This window comes from Triticum urartu, chromosome 7A, assembly GCF_056163025.1.
Source record: "Triticum urartu cultivar PI428250 chromosome 7A, HENAU_Tu73, whole genome shotgun sequence".
NCBI classification, from domain to species: domain Eukaryota; kingdom Viridiplantae; phylum Streptophyta; class Magnoliopsida; order Poales; family Poaceae; genus Triticum; species Triticum urartu.
In genome coordinates this window covers 111,687,812-111,706,951 of record NC_141879.1, presented here as the reverse complement: position 1 = coordinate 111,706,951, position 19,140 = coordinate 111,687,812, and the positions used below count along the sequence as shown (strand labels likewise).

Below are 19,140 nucleotides of genomic sequence, written 5' to 3'. Positions count from 1 at the left end.
TATTTCAATTTACGAATAGCATCACAATACAAACAGGAAAACCACATAGACGAGGAAGCAATTAAAGAAGGTACTCACTTTCCGCTGGAGCTACGGTCTGGACAGACCCCCTCCGGACTCCTTACATCTTGCCATCCAAAAATGAGTAAACAACACACCACTTTAGTTAATTATAGGTTGTGTGGCAACTGGCAAACCGACCCAGGACAACATGTAGGCAGCGAACAATGCCCACGGCGGTCGGCGGACATGGCCGAGGTCGGCGCTGCACAATCAGAGCAGGCTGCGACGTGGCTAAGGAACAGGGCGCAATCCACAACGACGTGGTGGGAGAAGCATGCCCCAGGAGCTGCAGACCCGCACCTTGCACCACTTCCTCGCCACGCAACGTCGAGGCTCCGCCGTAGCTCGCTTTTCGCCGCCGCTTGAGATGCCAAGTTGATGCACTCTGGAGCAGCCATCGATCATGCTTAGGCAGTCCCACCCGTCACCAGCAACCCTGAGGCACTGCCGCAACTTGGCCACGATGGCTACCCAACGCCTGGAAACACATCCCCTCAGGTCATCACCAGGAGAAGCAGAGTCGATGCATTGTGGTACAATCGTCGGTCCTAGAGGAGGGGATGGTACGAGTGTGAGGGGTGGATTGGGACGCAACGAGGGATGGAGAGGATCAGGTGCGAACTGGAGGTGACGGGGCTCGGGCGGCGTCGGAGCACGGACGAAGAACAGATCGAGCTAGTGTGGCGGCTGTGAAGGAAATATGCCCTAGAGGCAATAATAAAGTTATTATTTATTTCCTTATTTCATGATAAATGTTTATTATTCATGTTATAATTGTATTAACCGGAAACATAATACATGTGTGAATACATAGACAAACAGAGTGTCACTAGTATGCCTCTACTTGACTAGCTCGTTAATCAAAGATGGTTATGTTTCCTAACCATGGACAAAGAGTTGTTATTTGATTAACGGGATCACATCATTAGGTGAATGATCTGATTGACATGACCCATTCCGTTAGCTTAGCACTTGATCGTTTAGTATGTTGCTATTGCTTTCTTCATGACTTATACATGTTCCTCTGACTATGAGATTATGCAACTCCCGTTTGCCGGAGGAACACTTTGTGTGCTACCAAACGTCACAACGTAACTGGGTGATTATAAAGGTGCTCTACAGGTGTCTCCAAAGGTACATGTTGGGTTGGCGTATTTCGAGATTAGGATTTGTCACTTCGATTGTCGGAGAGGTATCTCTGGGCCCTCTCGGTAATGCACATCACATAAGCCTTGCAAGCATTGCAACTAATGAGTTAGTTATGAGATGATGTATTACGGAACGAGTAAAGAGATTTGCCGGTAACGAGATTGAACTAGGTATTGAGATACCGACGATCGAATCTCGGGCAAGTAACATACCGATGACAAAGGGAACAACGTATGTTGTTATGCGGTCTGACCGATAAAGATCTTTGTAGAATATGTGGGAGCCAATATGAGCATCCAGGTTCTGCTATTGGTTATTGACCGGAGACATGTCTCGGTCATGTCTACATTGTTCTCGAACTCGTAGGGTCCGCACGCTTAAGGTTTTGATGACAGTTATATTATGAGTTTATGAGTTTTGATGTACCGAAGGAGTTTGGAGTCCCGGATGAGATCGGGGACATGACGAGGAGTCTCGAAATGGTCGAGACATAAAGATCGATATATTGGACGACTATATTCGGACATCGGAAAGGTTCCGAGTGGTTCGGGTATTTTTCGGAGTACCGGGGAGTTACGGGAATACGGGAGAAGAAGTATATGGGCCTTATTGGGCTTTAGGGGAGAGGGAGAGGCAGGCCGCGCGCCCCCCAAGGCCTAGTCCGAATTGGACTAGGGGGAGGGGCTGCGCCCCCTCCTTCCTTCTCTTCCCTCTTCCCCTTCCTTGTCTCCTACTCCTAATACTTGGAAGGACTCCTAGTTGGACTAGGAAAGGGGGAATCCTACTCCCGGTGGGAGTAGGACTCCCCTAGGGCGCGCCATAGAAAGGGCCGGCCCTCCCCTCCTCCACTCCTTTATATACGGGGGCAGGGGGCACCCCATAGACACACAAGTTGATCTTCGTGATCATTCTCTTAGCCGTGTGCGGTGCCCCCTGCCACCATAATCCTCGATAATATTGTAGCGGTGCTTAGGCGAAGCCCTGCGACGGTAGAACATCAAGATCGTCACCACGCCGTCGTGCTGACGGAACTCTTCCCCGACACTTTGCTGGATCGGAGTCCGGGGATCGTCATCGAGCTGAACGTGTGCTAGAACTCGGAGGTGCCGTAGTTTCGGTGCTTGGATCGGTCGGATCGTGAAGACGTACGACTACATCAACCGCATTGATATAACGCTTCTGCTTTCGGTCTACGAGGATACGTGGACAACACTCTCCCCTCTCGTTGCTATGCATCACCATGATCTTGCGTGTGCGTAGGAAATTTTTGAAATTACTACGTTCCCCAACAGGCTACGCTCAAGAAACCCTAGTCGAGGGGAGGAGCAATCGAGCGGGAGATGACGAATGGAGCGACGGCGGCACAACATCTCCCTGGTGAAACCCTACACACGAGGGGGTGCGAGAGGAGAGGAACGTCTTGGGCCGAAAGGCCGAAATGGAAATAGGAAAAAAAGGGAGGAGGCGTGCGAGGTGGGGGCGACTTCCTTCGATCGGTCGATGGGTGGAAGGGAATGAACGAACGAACGACGTATGGACTGAGCAATTAGGAGTAGAGATATCGATCGATTTTTTAAATAGTGGTAGTTTGTATTTCACTTGAAAGCAATAAACAATAGTCTGACATAGGGTTTTATCTCTAAGGAGATCCCGAACCTGGGTAAAAACCCGTGGCCATGTTACCATCGTATCAAGACCCATAGTCCGGGACCCACTATCCGAGATCTGCTATATTTGAATCCATAATTGGTGGTCTGTACAGGTCCCGCTAAGAAGTCATGGCGATTCGATGGGGATCACGAGCAGCAAGCGGGTTAACGCCGGCATGACCTTCATACCTAGCCAAACCTTTGTCTTAGGAAACATCGCCCTCCTCGCTGTCTCGGTTGGCAATCTTGGTCAAGTCAAAATCGCTGCCCCAGGCCAAATCACTAGATTTGTCGTTCTGAAGTATATCATGAACTCACGTGAAGGGGTGGTCCCCGTAAATTGGGTGTCAAACACAAGCAGAGTATCTAAGAGAATCAAATGTGCAAGACATAGAAAAATTGATGGCTATTGGAGCAGCAAGAAGCTTTCCAGGTATGCTCGGTTCAATTAATTGTAAGCATTGACAAATGGACGAACTGATATGCGCAAGATGCACTAGTGTAGGACTTGAAGTGTGTTTCCTTCAGAATTTTTCGGATGTCTCCAAGGAAATGGGCATTTCAGTCGCACAGAACATTAATGTGTCAAATTCTAGAGTGTGTTCTTGCCTTTTGAAGGATTGTATACCATCATTACGATTGAATTCGATTAGGATTTCAGATAATCTGTCTTACATGGACCTACTGTCAGTAGTAGCACAATGGCATTATCATATCATGTGCCGCCCAGCGTGACAAACTAGCGGAGCGGTTCCCAGCCGAGCACGAAAAATAATAAACTTACACCAATCTTCGGTTTTCATGCTACAGAATTTGTGTGCTCATATAGTTGTATCTATGAAATCGCAGACTACATGTTGAACAAGTTTCAGATTGAGGAGAGCCTGGTCCCAAGATGTGCCTAAATTTGTACAGGGAATAAGGAACTACAATGGCCGGTCTGAAGGTATATATGTCCCACAACGCTTAGATTAACAAGTTTCTGTTAGTTTCATAGTATTTAAACTACAGGTTTTGTTTCTAATTTTTTTTCATAATCCTGTTGATGTGCCAGCTTATGGGCTACGATTTCGACTACGAGGATTCCATGCCAGCGTGCACGGTAAATTGCCATATGAGAAGTTGAAGCCGGACCATGTCCTGAGGAACCTACTGCTTTCGATGCCTCAAAATCCCTCTGATGTTTTTTGCTAATCGCATCAGCAAGGGGTCTGTGACAGTTAAATGCTTCAGCAGTTACAGTTTGTTGTTGCACTGTAGATATTCACCAACTCTGACGAGGCTCACGCGGCCGCCCTCCTCTTGGTTAACTCTGACATTCATTGTGCCATTTATATCAAAATATTGCATGGGTTTTTGTTGGTTGTTCAGGGACTAAGCTTATCTTGGTTAATGTGAATTTTAATTGTACTCTGGCTCAAGTGATTTTTTGATATAGTAACTAATTTCTGGTTCTTTTTGCTAAATTCTAATTTAAAAACAAAGTAGTAAGAAATCATGCATGATGTTTCAAGTAAAAAAATAAATAAATGCAGCCTCGAGTGCTGATCTATGAAATAGATACCATCAGGAAGGTCATGCCTTCAATTCATCATGCTCTTTGCATGCCTAATTTTCCTCTCATCCTCTTTTGTTGTATTCATAGTGTTTTTTTTTCTAGACAATGGTTCTGCATCTTTGCAGGAGGATTATCAGGCCTGAGTGACATTTGTGGAAAAAAAATCGTTCAAAGCTTGGTGTTCATTGCTGTTATTGTTCCTAATTTGAAGGGGACTGAGATTTCTACCTAGGAAATTCAAGTTGTGTTACCTTCAAATGATCGGACATCTGAAATAAATTAGATGTTAGTAAGTCTATTTCTAAGACAAAGACATTGTGTTGTTTTTCATAATTTTTCTGAATTGTCTTGGAGAAGCAGGTAGGCAATACTGATGAAGCCCAGTCGTGTGAGCTGAGGGCTCAGACCGTCTCGCCGCGCTGGATCTGATCTTACATGCAAAGCTGTTGAGCAGATGCTGATCATTTTAATATTGTGACAGTAATAAGAGTTGTCCGTATTTCGTCTTTCATGTACTATAAATACAAGAGACATATGTGCTACACTACTTTTGGACAAACTGTAATGGGTTGTCCTCGTTACATGTACAACCAGTGTAATGGATCTGAGCTCATAATTTCTCTGCCGCTTTTGTGTTTATATACATGCTTGCTTTTCAAACAAATATAATCCGCACAGCAGTACAATCACTTTGATGGACATCAGCTCATATAATCTTAGTATTTCTGGGCTTATCCGTCTGATTTGCTGATACATATAAATAGCATCACTACGAATGCTCATGTCCATGCGCAGATGTGCAAATGTCACAATGCAGACCAAATGAGCTAGCTCAATGGCATCAACAACCCTTGCACTGCAGATAAACTTTGCTACAACATTTTTTCATTGGTTTGCTCTCTGTTCATACGCTAGGCTGTACATACTCAAATTGTCAATTGGACACCAGAAATATTGACTTCTTGTTGCTCTTTCATCAGCCATTTTATTTGAGCATTCATAAATTTGGGTCCTCAAGACGTGTAGTCAATAACAGTACTTTACTATCACCATTAATATTAATAACACGCTCTTATCTTTCATATCACACAACAATTTATGTCCATACAAATATCTTGCTTTCTTCTACCAGTATTTTTAGGTTAACTATACTAAAGAGAACCTGCTGGACTACATTGATCCAAACAATGATACACTCGTGGTCAGACTTGCAGACGGCCATCTGCTCGCCGAATGTTGGATCATACTAAGAACACTATAACCACCAATTGGTCTGAGTTTCGTCGCCCCGCCAACATTCGCGAAGGAGACATTTGTGCATTTCGTTTCAGGATCACTTCAAAGCGTCGCCTGGTTCTCACTGTGCACCGCCTCTAGATGCACCATCGAAGACACTGCAGCCCCTGTGTCAATATAATCTAATATAATGTAGCACTAAGTACTCCTAATTATGCTCTATCCTGTGATAACCTATGATTTGCTTTTGGGCCCTCTTATCACATGCTTTTCAAGGCGCTAAACCTATGCTGCTGCTTATGTTAAGTGCACTATTCTCAGTCAAATGTTTCATGTTCAGATTCATAATGGGCTTTCTCTGTATATATATTTCTATTTTTGCTGCTAAGTTTCTTAATTAAAGCAATAATCTTAAACGCTAATTAGAATAGAAAACAATGTTAAAGGGGCGACTACAACTAGGCACCGCCCAGCTCCCCCTCAAGAGGCGCGCCACGGGCGCGCCCCAACACCTAGTTCTATACCACGCTTTGCATGATGGGAGAAGACACAACGTGCTTGTTTGGGCCGAGCTATGTCCGGACAGCCTGTTTTTTGAATTTCGTTTGTTATTTTTCGTTTTTCTTTTTCATCTTCATTTTTCCACTTTAAATAATTTGAGACTTCAAAAAAGTTCCTTTAAAAAAATGAGAATTTTGAATTTTTTTAATAATTCATAAATGTTTGTGGATTCAGAAAATGTTCATGATTTTTGAAAAATGTTCGCCTACAAATAATGCCTGTTCGGAAAATCAAAAAATGTTCATGCTTTTAAAAAAGTTCATGTATTAAAAAATCTTAATGAAATTGAATTAAATTTCGCCAATTCAAAGAATGTTCATGAATTGAAAAAGGGAAAAGCTTCTCGTGAGCCTGTCGATAATCAGGCTCGCGTCCGCCGTCTCAATTAAGTGCCACACGTCCCCTATGGATCCCAGTACCACGCTTTTTGCAGCCGCACGTCCCCATCTCGTACATTATCCCCATTTTCCTTGATTTTTCGTCCCGAATCAGCACCGCAAGGAAACGCTCGTCGTGCGCCGGTGCTCGCCGCCGGCCCGCTTCGGCAGCCGTCGTTTGCCAGCAAGGCCGGCCTTCGCCGCCCCACTTCCAACCCTTCTTTATTTTTTTGCTACCTCACTTGTCGAGCTTGGGCAGGCGTTTGCTCCGTCGCTCACATCTCTCCTCCCTGCATTTAGATCAGGCGAGTCGTCACCCGATGTCGGCGACTGAGATTCGCACGACCCAATTGTCGTTCCAACGACGCGTGGCGCAGCCAACGGCCTCTCTGTCGCCGTTGTTGGTGTCGGAGAGTCCTTCATGCTGGATCCGTCCCAGCCTTGCACATCATGTTTCTGAAACAAAACTCTTGTTGCAATAGCCAATGATGTTTTCGAAACAAAGCTCTTGTTGCAAAGAGGGATCATACGCGGAGATGCTTCACAACGTCACCAAATGTTTCTGAAACAAAGCTCTTATTGTAATAATCACCGATGTGTTTCTGAAACAAAGCTCTTGCTGCAATAATCACCGATGTGTTTATGAAACAAAGCTCTTGTTGCAACAATCGCCGTTGTTTCTGAAACAATATTCTTGTTGCAAAGACGGATAGTACGCTGGATCAGACGGCTCACGAGGTGGCGGATCTTTTAAAAAGATCTTGAAAATTCAAAAATTGTTTGTGACATACAAAATAGTTTATTGATCCATAAAATATCCGCTGATTCAATAAATGATCATACATTTTAAAAAATGTTCGTGAATTTCAAAAATTGTTTCACCAATTTCCAAAAAAATGTTTGTCAATTATAGAAATGTTTGCCTATTCAAGAAAAATGTTTTTAAAAATGTTCATTTTTTAGAAAATGTTTGAAGAATGTATAAAATGTTCATGATTTTAGAAAATGTTTGAAAATCTATAAAAATGTTTACGAATTTTAAAAATGTTCACGATCTCAAGTATGTTCATGAGTTTGAAAAATGTTCATAATTTTCAAAAAACGTTCAGGGTTTCACGAAGTTGGGAGTGATAGTATATCTCGGTGACGCAGCAAAACGTGGTCATGACCATTGGAGATTATGAGGTTGTTTGGGTCGCGACCGACGCTTACCATACCAAAAATTTGGCGTTGACTGATTATACATGTCAGTGTTTGGTTTCAAGCCTAACTTTCCTTTCCATGCCAATATTTTGGTTGCCAGTTTTGGTTTTGGCCCACGCGCTGGCGAAACCAGGGTGGCAGATTTGTCCGCCAAAATATTGGCTCGCACTGATTTGACAGGGTCATCGTGGGTGAAATCCCCTATGATTTTTTGTTCTGTTGCAACGCATGAGCCGTTTTGCTAATAGATATAGATATAGATATATGGGTGGTCCTAAATATGGAAAATGATGTCCTTTTAATTGGTTGATGGACACACAGCGTCCGCCACCTGATTAGCCGTCGGATCGATCTTGATTAAGCACTCATGCTAGCCACAAGTCTCGTGGAGTCATTTTTTTGCGACTAGCGTATTGCTTCCGAATGTTTCTGCAACAAAGGTCCGATTTCAAGAAAAAAAACCCTGATGAAGAAATTTTCTTCTGCAACAGGATTCTTGTTTCTGAAACATAGCCCCGGTTGTAGAGTCGGAGGAGCGCCCGACGTTAGAGCGTACGAGGCCAAGTATCGCAACACGATGCATATTTCAGAGACATAGCTCCAATTTGCAGAAATCGTCACAGGAGTGCCCGGCGTGAGAGCTTGTCGCCGTCGTTCCGGAGTAGAGACAATTGCTCGAGGTGTTGGGTCGAAGGAGGCACGACAACTCCGACGCTCAGACCATGGCGGGGCAGCGATGCTGTCTCGACAGATCTTTGCAACAAGGTCCTTGTTGCATAGCCCCGAAGCGCAACAAGCTAGCTATTGCAAAGGTCCTCTGTTGGCTGGACGGTTGATCGGACGGCTGTTGACGGCTGCCGAGTCAGCCGGTTTAATCGGTTTATCATCTAGCGTACGCGTAGCACTGCCCTCTGAAAATTCCACCGAATTTGTGCTAGAGATGAAAAATATCCCGTTTAGAAAACCCTTCGATTTGCAGAAAATTTACGTTGGCCTGCCACCGAGTGCCCAGTGCCCCAACAATAGCCCGCACGTTCTGCTTCTCCCTTCAATCTCTCGACAAGTGGCTACCTAGGGTTTCACGCCGCCGCCGCCCACCGCCCACCGCCGCCGCCCATCCACACCGCTGCCCCTCCCCGAACCCCGACCACGTCCTCTGCCACCTACCGTCTCGACAAATGCCTAGGGTTTCACGCCGTCGCCGTCGCCACCCACCTCCCGCCGCCGCTGCCTCCCACCCTCCCGGCCCCGTCCTCTGCCGGCTACAGTCGCCTCCCGCCACGTCCCCTACACCAGCAGAACGACGCTGCCGCCCAGCTCGCCTCGCCGTCATATCGTTCGATCGAGATGCTGCCCGTCCAGCATGGCCAACTGGCCGATGATGGAGATGAGGCAAACAAAGCGTGGACAGGGGAGAAGAGGCGCCGCAAGCACCTGCCCCCATCATCTTCCGATGCTCCTGCCACTGCCCACGACCATGGAGACATGGAGGACACCATCCAAGGGGCCCAAGATCCGATTTCTCATACAAGGGTGCTACTGCTCAGAATAGATTCGGCACAATTCTTCGGGCCGGACGTCCTTATCAGGAAGGAAGACCATGGGGACATGGAGGACACCATCCAAGGGTGCCAAGATCCGATTTCTCATGCCACAGACATGGAGCTGCTGCCCAAAACAGATTCGGCAGAAGAAGCAAGCCAGGATTGCTTCGGGCCGGACGTCTTTATCAGCAAGGAAGACGAAACCCGTTATGCCCAACGTTTGCGTCCCAGCATTCTTCCCAGGGAGGAAGACCTGCCACTTGATATGACATGGGAGGAAAAAGGCAAGATAAAAGCGCGCCTTGCACGCCTTCACATCACTTATTACAAGGTACCTACATGCTGTATCAATCATTCATCGCTCACTTCAATTCACGTATGTCTGAAAGTTTGCACTTGTGTGCCATGGCAGCAAATCCAGCCCTTTGGTTTGGTATGCGTGAATGATTTTATCTCATGTTTTTATCATCTATGTGTAGGCTTTGAAGCCAGAGTGCGCACGTGAACGTGAGCTTAAGGAACCAGAAGAATACACTGATGCTGAACTTCGTAAGGAGTTGTACTTTAAGCGGTTAGAGGAGGATGAAAGTTTTGAGTGATTCGTCCATCCTGATGATACCTATAAAGCTGGATTGAATGACTACCAACGGATTGCCCCTCGTAATTTTGTAAGTGTACTGTCTATATCTACATCTAGTCATCCAGTCGACTACTTTGGTTATTATTATCATAATCATGGGTGTTCAAAACTATTTCAACACACACCGTGAAATCCGGCAATCAATAAGGTAATTCATTTTGCTTCATTGGCTCCAACCACAGCTGCAACGTTAGTATAAAAAGTTGAGCCATGAGTTTGTGGTACGAGTTAAAACTGTTTTCGAACAGCAGATGATGATTGTATGACTGGCATCACCATATTCTTTGCTGTGGTTTATGAACATTGAGTTTGTATCTATTGCCCTTGCTTTGTGGTCACTGATGGATGATAGTACTTGCGGTGTTGGATTTGAAAAGTTTGCCAGTTCTTTTCTGTTTATTCAAACTTCAGACAACTCTAGGTGCTGATTTTAATTAGTGCCCCCTTAAAATTGGTTGCTTCTTAGCCATTTCATATGTAACCTTAACTCGCAGTGAAGTGCTACGAAGTGTATCCCACTTGGTTCTTGAGCCTCCTTGATTGCCTTGGTTTTAAGGCTGAGGTTCAGTATTAGATCACAAAAATATCATGATTTCTATGACCGTAGGGAGCAGTCCAAGGCTCAGAGCTATGTTACCTTGTATGTTTTCACAAACATTGCTATCTTCAAACTTCTTATCCCTTTGATTTCATGCTGGTAACTTTGGCTACTGAAATTAGTTGATGTTTGAATTGCTTCTGAATTATATCATGACGGTGTCTCAGCGGATTGACTTGTTAAAGGTCATTTGATTATATATGGATATGTACTATTTTTAGCAAGCCAGACTTTACTAGGAAAAATTGTGGATACTTAGTTACTTCTGTAGACAAAAGTATGTCATCTCACTTCAATGTCGCCATTGTGGGACTTTTGTTCCTTTTAGATGTTTCATCTAATTCTTGTTCTTTTTTTTTGTAGCTGCCTTATAGTGGTCGGAACCTGTACCGCTATCACGATGAGTATCGCTCACGTTATCATACATATAAAGTTGATGCTCTTTATGTCAAGTACTATGCAGAAATTTCAAAGAAAATCAAGGTATGCATTATGTGATCTAGCCGTTGAAATTGAAAATACTATGAGTGGCTGTATAGTTTTTAAAGTCACAGACTTCTATCTTGAACAGTGGATTACAAAGTATTTGCATCTGGATCGCAGCACCAAGGAAGTAAGTATGCCCCCCCAGGAAATCATGAATTTAGTCCATATCCATACACATGATGATTAACTTCTTTTCACTTCAGTGGTCTGACAAGGATACTAGAGCATGGAGGCAAGCATTGAAGATTGCAACTGGCTTTCCCCATATGACTGTTCGTTTAGCTGCGTTTGCTTATAATGTAAGATATCTTGTCTTTTGCTAATTGATGCGTTGATCGCTGGTGTTACTCACAATCTGGTCAATTTGATTCAGGAGTACATTCTTGAGATGGATAAAGATGCGTCCCTCAAGGACATAGATCTTCTCTATTTTGAGATCTGGAGGCGTGTCGCTAAGAAAAATGTTGGCATCCTACTTCATCAAACATTTGTGTAATAGAGCACTACTGACATGCTTTGTGATTATGCGTCTCTCTTATGGTTTCACAAATATTTCAGTTAAGTTACATGGGTGCTGTGAAGGAAGTATATGAAATGGACAAGTTCGATGCACACAAAAGGAGACTAGATGGTGAACTGAAAGGGGTTCCTGCCATTGCAACAATAAAACAATACGTAAGTTGATGTCTTAATTTGAGGCTGTTGTGCAGATTTGTATAGCCCCCTAACTGTGAATTTATGTTGTCAAAAAGAAATATGCAACATATTGCCAATGTCTAATTTCATCTGTTTATCTTTCTAGATGCACTATGTTGTCCGACAGGGTGGTATTGATGAGAAGGTAAGTAGGGTACTGTAGGTTTGACATGGTGATATATATTTAACTGCAATATGTTGCTGGTATTGATATGGCCTTGTGTAGACCGAAGAGGGTGAAGCTCGGGAAGTGTTTAGGATGTTATCTATCAGTATGGTATTGTCTTGATGAATCCTCTATGATTTTTTTTTGTTTTGAGAAAAAATCCTCGATGAATTTATATGTGGTCATGATTGTTGTTTTTATATAACTGGTTCTCTTGTTCAGCATAAAGCAATGAACATGGCTCAATACGCTCAGAAAAAGTTGGATTTAGCAGATGAGCTGAAGTTGGACAAAGAGGTATGCTAATAACTGTATTTATTGTCAAAGTAAGGTTGCGTCCTGAGATTTAAGGAAAGAAAAACAGAAACTTATGTGCGCGCGCTTTGCAGGGTGGAATTGTTCCATTGGAAAGACCATTTGAGTTCTGAGCAAGGGATTTACTACATTTGTACCTTTTGACCTGAAATGAGCTGTTATCTCATACTGTATGACAGACAGCGAGACATGATGATTGTATTACAAAACCAGCCAGCAGTCCGAAATTGCCGATGATGCTTGGCTTATGTTTTGAATTACTGGACATGGGTTGTAATGTTATTCACTAGGTATGGTATGAATGATGCTTGGTGTTTAATTTTGTTTTCTGCATTTTTCTCGTACTCACTGTGAGTCAATCAATCAATCATATATATATATATAGTACTCCCTTGTATCGTGTTTAGATATATCCGTATCTAGACAAATAATATGGATAGGAGGGAGTAGGTGTTTTTTGGGATACGCATCACCTGTCCAAGTAGCTGGAAGACCAGATTTTGCTTTTGTGGCTGGATATGGTTAGCAAACATCTTTGATAATACTCGACTTGACAGAGTGAAAGGATCAATCAGGTTTCATTCGAGCACCACTCAATTCATTCATGTCGAAAAGCTGCTTTCTGTTCCAAACAACCAACCAGCCAACCAACGATGTTGGAGGTGCAACAATGATTGCGGTAGTCAGCTCTTCTTGTGGCGACGATGACATGCAGTAGGTCGTCTGTGTTAGGAAATATGCAACTTGTATTCCCATGAGGCCATAGGCCGATATATATACATGTACAGGTGTGGAACATAGGCAGGAAACCCCTTATACAACAGGATAAATACAAAGGGGTACATGACTTATATTATAACTCTAACACCCCCCTTCAAACTCATGATGGATGAACAACACTGAGTTTGGAGAGATAAAAGCCATGTTGTGCTCTAGTCTGGGCCTTCGTCAGGAAATCCGCCAACTGTAACTCGGAAGGCACATACTGAAGAGCAATAACCTGATCCTGCACACCAGCGTGCACATAGAAAGCATCAACACCAATATGCTTGGTGAGCTCATGCTTCACAGGATCGCGCGCAATGCTGATAGCACCTATACTGTCAGATAAGAGCAGAGTTGGTGTAGTGACAGAAACACCAAAATCCTGAAGTAACCACCGTAACCAAGTCACCTCTGCCGTCAAAAGAGCCATTGCTCGCAACTCAGCCTCGGCACTCGAACGGGAAACTGCAAGTTGTTTCTTCGTCTTCCAGGCAATGAGAGAACCACCAAGAAAAACACAGTAAGCAGAAAGTGAACGGCGATCTGAAGGATCACTAGCCCACGTAGCATCCGAATAGGCCTCAAGCTGTAAAGAACTGGAGCGAGGAAAGAATAGACGGTGAGAGATCGTGCCTCGAAGATATCGGAGAATACGAAGGAGATGACTATAGTGAACCGAGGTGGGAGCAGAGACAAACTGACTCAGAATATGAACCGGATAAGAGATGTCCGGACGAGTGACAGCTAGATAGACAAGACTGCCAACAAGATGACGATAACGCGTCGGGTCAGGGAGAGGATCACCATCAGTAGCACGGAGGTGAACATTGAGCTCCATAGGAGTCTCAACAACGCGCTCGTCAGTAAGAGCAGCACGAGCAAGAAGATCCTAGATATACTTTTCCTGGGATATAAAAAAGCCATCAGAGGTAGAAGAGACTTCAATCCCAAGAAAGTAGCGAAGAGGTCCAAGATCAGACATAAGAAACTGCTCACTAAGACGGGCCTTTACAAAGGCAATATACTCGGGGTCATCCCCCGTGATGATCATGTCATCAACATAGAGAAGAAGAAGAGTCCGACCACGAGGAGAAAGGTGAATAAACAATGCTGGATCATGAGCACTTGCTGAAAAACCAGCAGCAGTGATCACAGAGGCAAAGCGCTCAAACCAGGCGCGGGGGGCTTGCTTAAGGCCATAGAGAGAGCGACGAAGACGACATACCATGCCATCAGGAACAGAATACCCAGGTGGTGGCTGCATGTACACCTCCTCACGCAGCTCACCATTAAGAAAGGCATTCTTAACATCAAGCTGAGATATAGACCAGTGGCGTGCAGAGGCAACGGCAAGAAGTGTACGAACAGTGATCATATGGGCCACAGGAGCAAAAGTCTCGTCATAATCACGACCGTGCTCCTGCTGAAAACCACGAGCCACAAGACGAGCTTTGTGACGCTCAAGAGAACCATCGGAGCGAGTCTTAACCTTGTAGACCCGCTTACAAGTGATCGGACGGACTCCGGGAGGAAGAGAAACAAGATCCCAGGTACCAGTGCGTTCAAGAGCAGCAATCTCCTCTGCCATCGCAAACTGCCATTCAGGATGAACAACAGCCTGACGGTAAGAAGTCGGCTCAAGAACAGCAGCACCAGCGGTGGGAAATCCAAAGCGATCAACAGGCGGACGAGGACGAGAACGCAAGCCATAAGTAGGCTGAGAGGAAGATGACGACTCATCCACAGAGGCATCGACTGGTCGTGGACGACGAGTGTAATGCTGAGGAAAAGATGGAATAATAGAAGGAGGAATCGTCAAGGTAGAATCGGGGGGTGGCGACGAAGAAGTCACCGGAGATGAAGGTGTAGAATCCGGTGACATGCTGGGAGAGGAGACCGGGGAGGAAGTCACCGGAGATGAAGGTGGAGAACCCGGTGACATGCTAGGCGAGGAGACCGGGGAGGATGGTGGCTGCAAATCAACTAGAGGTGGAGAAGGAGAGGAAGTGGAACGGAGAGGTACAGGCTCGACGGGGGTGATAGGTGAGTCAGGAAAAGTGAGGAAAGAGATATCATGCACTGAAAAAGTCGAGGAAGATGGGCGTGGGTAGAAGGGACAAGACTCATCAAAAGTCACGTCTCGAGAGATACGCATCCGACGACCGATAGGATCCCAACAACGATAGCCCTTATGCTCATCACTGTAGCCTAAGAAGACACACTCAACAGACTGAGCGGTCAGTTTGGTGCGTTCGCGAGGGGCAAGAAGAACATAGCAAACACAACCAAACGAGCGAAGCATCGAATAATCGGGAGAACGATCAAAAAGTCGCTCGAAAGGAACACCACCCTGTAGAGCAGCGGAAGGCTGTATATTGATAAGATAGGTGGATGTGGAGACGGCCTCAGCCCAAAAATGAGGCGGGAGAGAGGCAGCAATCATCAATGCACGATCCGTCTCAAGAAGATGTCGATGCTTTCGCTCAGCCACACCATTCTGAGCATGAGCACCAGGACAAGAGAATTGAGAGAGAGTCCCTTGCTCAGCAAGAACACCACGCAACATCTTAGAGATATACTCGCCAGCGGAGTTAGCACGAAAAACACGAATGGGTGAAGAGAACTGAGTATGAACCATGGCAACAAAATGCTTATAAATAGACAACACCTCAGAACGAGAAGTCATGAAATAAAGCCATGTGTAACGAGAGAAATCATCTATGAAAATAATATAGTATTTATGGCCACCTTTCGAAGCGAAAGGGGCCGGTCCCCATACATCAGAATGGACTAAATCGAAAGGACGCTTGGACACTGACTCACTATGTGAATATGGTAACTGAATCTGCTTGCCAAGACGACAACCCTGACACTCTAAAGAGACATCTCCTGAGACAGACCCCAAAAGACCTCGACGAACTAAAGAAGACAACCGAGAACCACACAGATGACCAAGTCGATGATGCCACTGCTGGAAGGAACCAGTAACGGAGGCGACAGAAGCGGAAGAACTGACGATGGTGGTGGCAGCGGAAGGAACATGAAGCCAGTCCAACTCCCAAAGACCCTGAGAATCACGGCGGCGAGGGCCAGCCCCAACCAGAGTGTGCGTGCGACGGTCCTGGACAGAACAAGAGTCAACGTCAAGGATGACGCGACAACCAGAATCAGTAAGTTGACCAGCAAAAAACAGATTCATGGTAAGTCGAGGAACATGAGCAACATCAGGAACAGAATAAGAAGGAGTGGTAAGATTGCCTCTACTAGCAACAGAAAGTGGAGTACCATCGGCAGTGAAGACATGAACAGGAGAATCCAGTGATCGAAGAGAGGACAAAGTGGAAGAATGAGAAGACATATGAAAAGAAGCTCCAGAGTCCAGAACCCATGGGGATGTACCTAACTGTGTAGAGGGTGATTGCTCAGTGCGGGAAGCATCAGTCACAGAACCAGCAGTACCCGTCGAGGAAGAACCTGAAGCCGCGAGCAGACGCTTAAGTCTCAGAATATCCTGGTCAGTCAAAGCAATGGCTGAAGTTGTCGAGGTAGATGACGAAGTCCCTGAAGATGATGATCGCGCCTTGCGCAGGTGTTTCTTCTTCGTGTAGCACTGAGACTCAAGATGACCATCATTGTTGCAATAGTCGCAATGTGGACGGGGGCGACCTGAGCCTCCAGAAGGAGTGGGCAAGAGCGGCGGAGCACTCGAGCGAGAAGGGGTCGGTGCAGCAGGTGGCGTAGGAGCACGAGTAGCGAGCACAGAGGGAACCTCCAGCTAACCAGCACCACGTAAGCGAGTCTCCTCAGCACGAATCTCAGAAAGCGCCTCCATGAGAGAAATACGGCCACGAGCAAACAACTGAGCACGCCGGGGCTCAAACTCCTTACGGAGCCGAGACAGGAACTCATAGACGCGATGAAACTCCAAATTGGCCTGGACAGCCTGGCAACAAGGGCAGGTACGACAACCAGCACTGCGGAGAGAATCAAGCTGGCGCCAGATAGCAGAACTCTGTGCATAGAAGTCATCAACAGTAGAGTCACCCTGCTGAAGAGCATGCTCCTGACGGACCACAGAAAGGTATAAGGCATCACCAGAGGGCTGATAGCGCTGACGAAGACGGGTCCACATCTCAAAGACAGTAGGAAGACCCAGAAACTCAGAAGCAAACCGAGGCAGAACACTAGCAGTGAGAACAGCTGCAGCATGAGCATCATCATCAAGCCACTGGGTGTAAACAAACAGAGCACCATGATACGTCTGAAGAGCCTCCTCATAAGCCAAAATCCTCTCATCATAAGCACGATCAGCAGCCTCATCAGCAAGCTTAGCCGCATCCTTGGCGGCCTGATTAGCATCCGGAGGAAGAACCGGTGGAGTCGGCGGAATAGGAGCCACCGGAGGAACCAGACGTGGCGGACAGCAGACCTCGCCAGAAAGAACACCCCAGAGACGGATGCCACGCATGTGAATGCGCATGAAACCAGTGAACTCAGTGTAGTTAGTACCATCGAAGATCACCGGACAGCGAGGGACAACAACATAACCCGAGGACTGAGACATCGTGCCTGTTTTTTTTTTTTGAGGCAGACTATAGGAGTCTCGATCTGCAGCAGCTTGCGTGCGACAGGAAGACTGGAGCGGCGGCAGCTTGATCTGGACTGACGGAAGGTGGCAACTTCGATCTGAATCACAGGAGCGGATGAAACGGAACGGCGGCTGGCGGCAGAATCTGACGAGGGCGCGAGGGCGCGAGGACAGCGAAGATCGGCGACGGGCGGCACTCCTGGCGGCGGAGATCAGCAGCAGTCGGTCGGCTCGATCGGGGCCAGAGGAGCGTGTGGGATTGACCTGCGCGCTGGCTGGGATGGATCACGAGCGGGCTGGACGAGGGGACACGCGCCGACTGGGATTGACCTGCGGGGGATCAGCAGGCGCAGAGAGGCAGCAGTGATAGAGAAAAAGGAGCGGCGGCCACAGATAGGCTAGTCGCGGCGGCCACAGTGAGGTGGATCAACAGCACGAGTTGCAGCGTGCAAAAAAATTGACCTAGCTCTAATACCATGTTAGGAAATATGCAACTTGTATTCCCATGAGGCCATAGGACGATATATATACATGTACAGGTGTGAAACATATGCAGGAAACCCCTTATACAACAGGATAAATACAAAGGGATACATGACTTATATTATAACTCTAACAGTCTGCTCGGTGGCCTTTGCGGTGCCAACCTTGCTTAGTTTCGACGATGACATGCAGTAGGTGGTCTTCCTAGCACCATCCTTGCTTAGTTCTTCTCCGGAGCCCTTCATCAGAGTCAGAGCTGCTGCGTCGCCCTCGGTGCAGGTGGTTGAGGTTGGCATGGGGCTGCTTGTGTTTCTGCATGGCCTCTACTTTGAGGGTTGGTTCGACGCTCATCTTTGGTGAAGTCGGAGTCGCTTCCTTGGAGATTTGGGAGTGCGGTGACACCTGGTGGGGAGAAGTGACGATGATGTATCTTGACGAGACGCTCCTTGTTGAGGTGTGTGGGGTATCACGTTGTGTCGCTCGGTGGTTTGTGACAGTTATAGCCTCGTTTTTGTTAATTAACCAGACAACTCTTTTATGCTTAATTAATGAATGAGGCAAATCTTTGCCCGCATTTCGATAAAAGAAAAACCTCACATCAGCAATGCTGCACCTCTGAATACAACACAATATAACTTGAGGCTTAATTAACGCTTGTATGCCACGATCATGTCATGTTATTGAAGTAGTAGTAAGTACTTCCTCTATGAAATAAAGAGCGTTCAGATCAATATATGGAGTTGGACAGCGGAACAAGCACAATACATGTCAACCTATCCTGATGCGCTACTCTAGTTCCAACTTCCTACAACAATAGTACGTAGCTCTTGTAATCGAATTGAGACAACTGAGACTTCATTTCATTTTCAATCAACAGTAAGAAAAAGGAAAAACTGCGAATCAACCAATCAGTGCCGGGAGGAGGAAGGGAGGGACTTTAAAGAACAGATATTAGTCAGCTCAGCCGCAACACCAATATATTCATTGATACTTAGATAACACTGACTAGTTTGTGACAACCACCGGGGAGGGAGGGAAAGAGAGAGAATGCTGATTAGTTAAG

General features: G+C 45.9%; 1 long non-coding RNA gene and 2 pseudogenes across 1 annotated transcript; 2 read left to right on the top strand and 1 right to left on the bottom strand.

Moving 5' to 3' along the window:
* The first annotated feature begins 3,373 nt into the window (after positions 1 to 3,373).
* On the top strand, positions 3,374 to 5,062 carry LOC147958380 (uncharacterized). Its single transcript, XR_015611013.1, has 2 exons — positions 3,374 to 3,807; positions 3,916 to 5,062. It is a non-coding gene; the product is annotated as an uncharacterized LOC147958380 (long non-coding RNA).
* A 3,456-nt stretch (positions 5,063 to 8,518) lies between these two features.
* Positions 8,519 to 12,354, top strand: LOC125518452 (uncharacterized; annotated as a pseudogene).
* Positions 12,355 to 16,358: 4,004 nt separating this feature from the next.
* On the bottom strand, positions 16,359 to 17,570 carry LOC147958379 (uncharacterized; annotated as a pseudogene).
* Between the last annotated feature and the right edge of the window lie 1,570 nt (positions 17,571 to 19,140).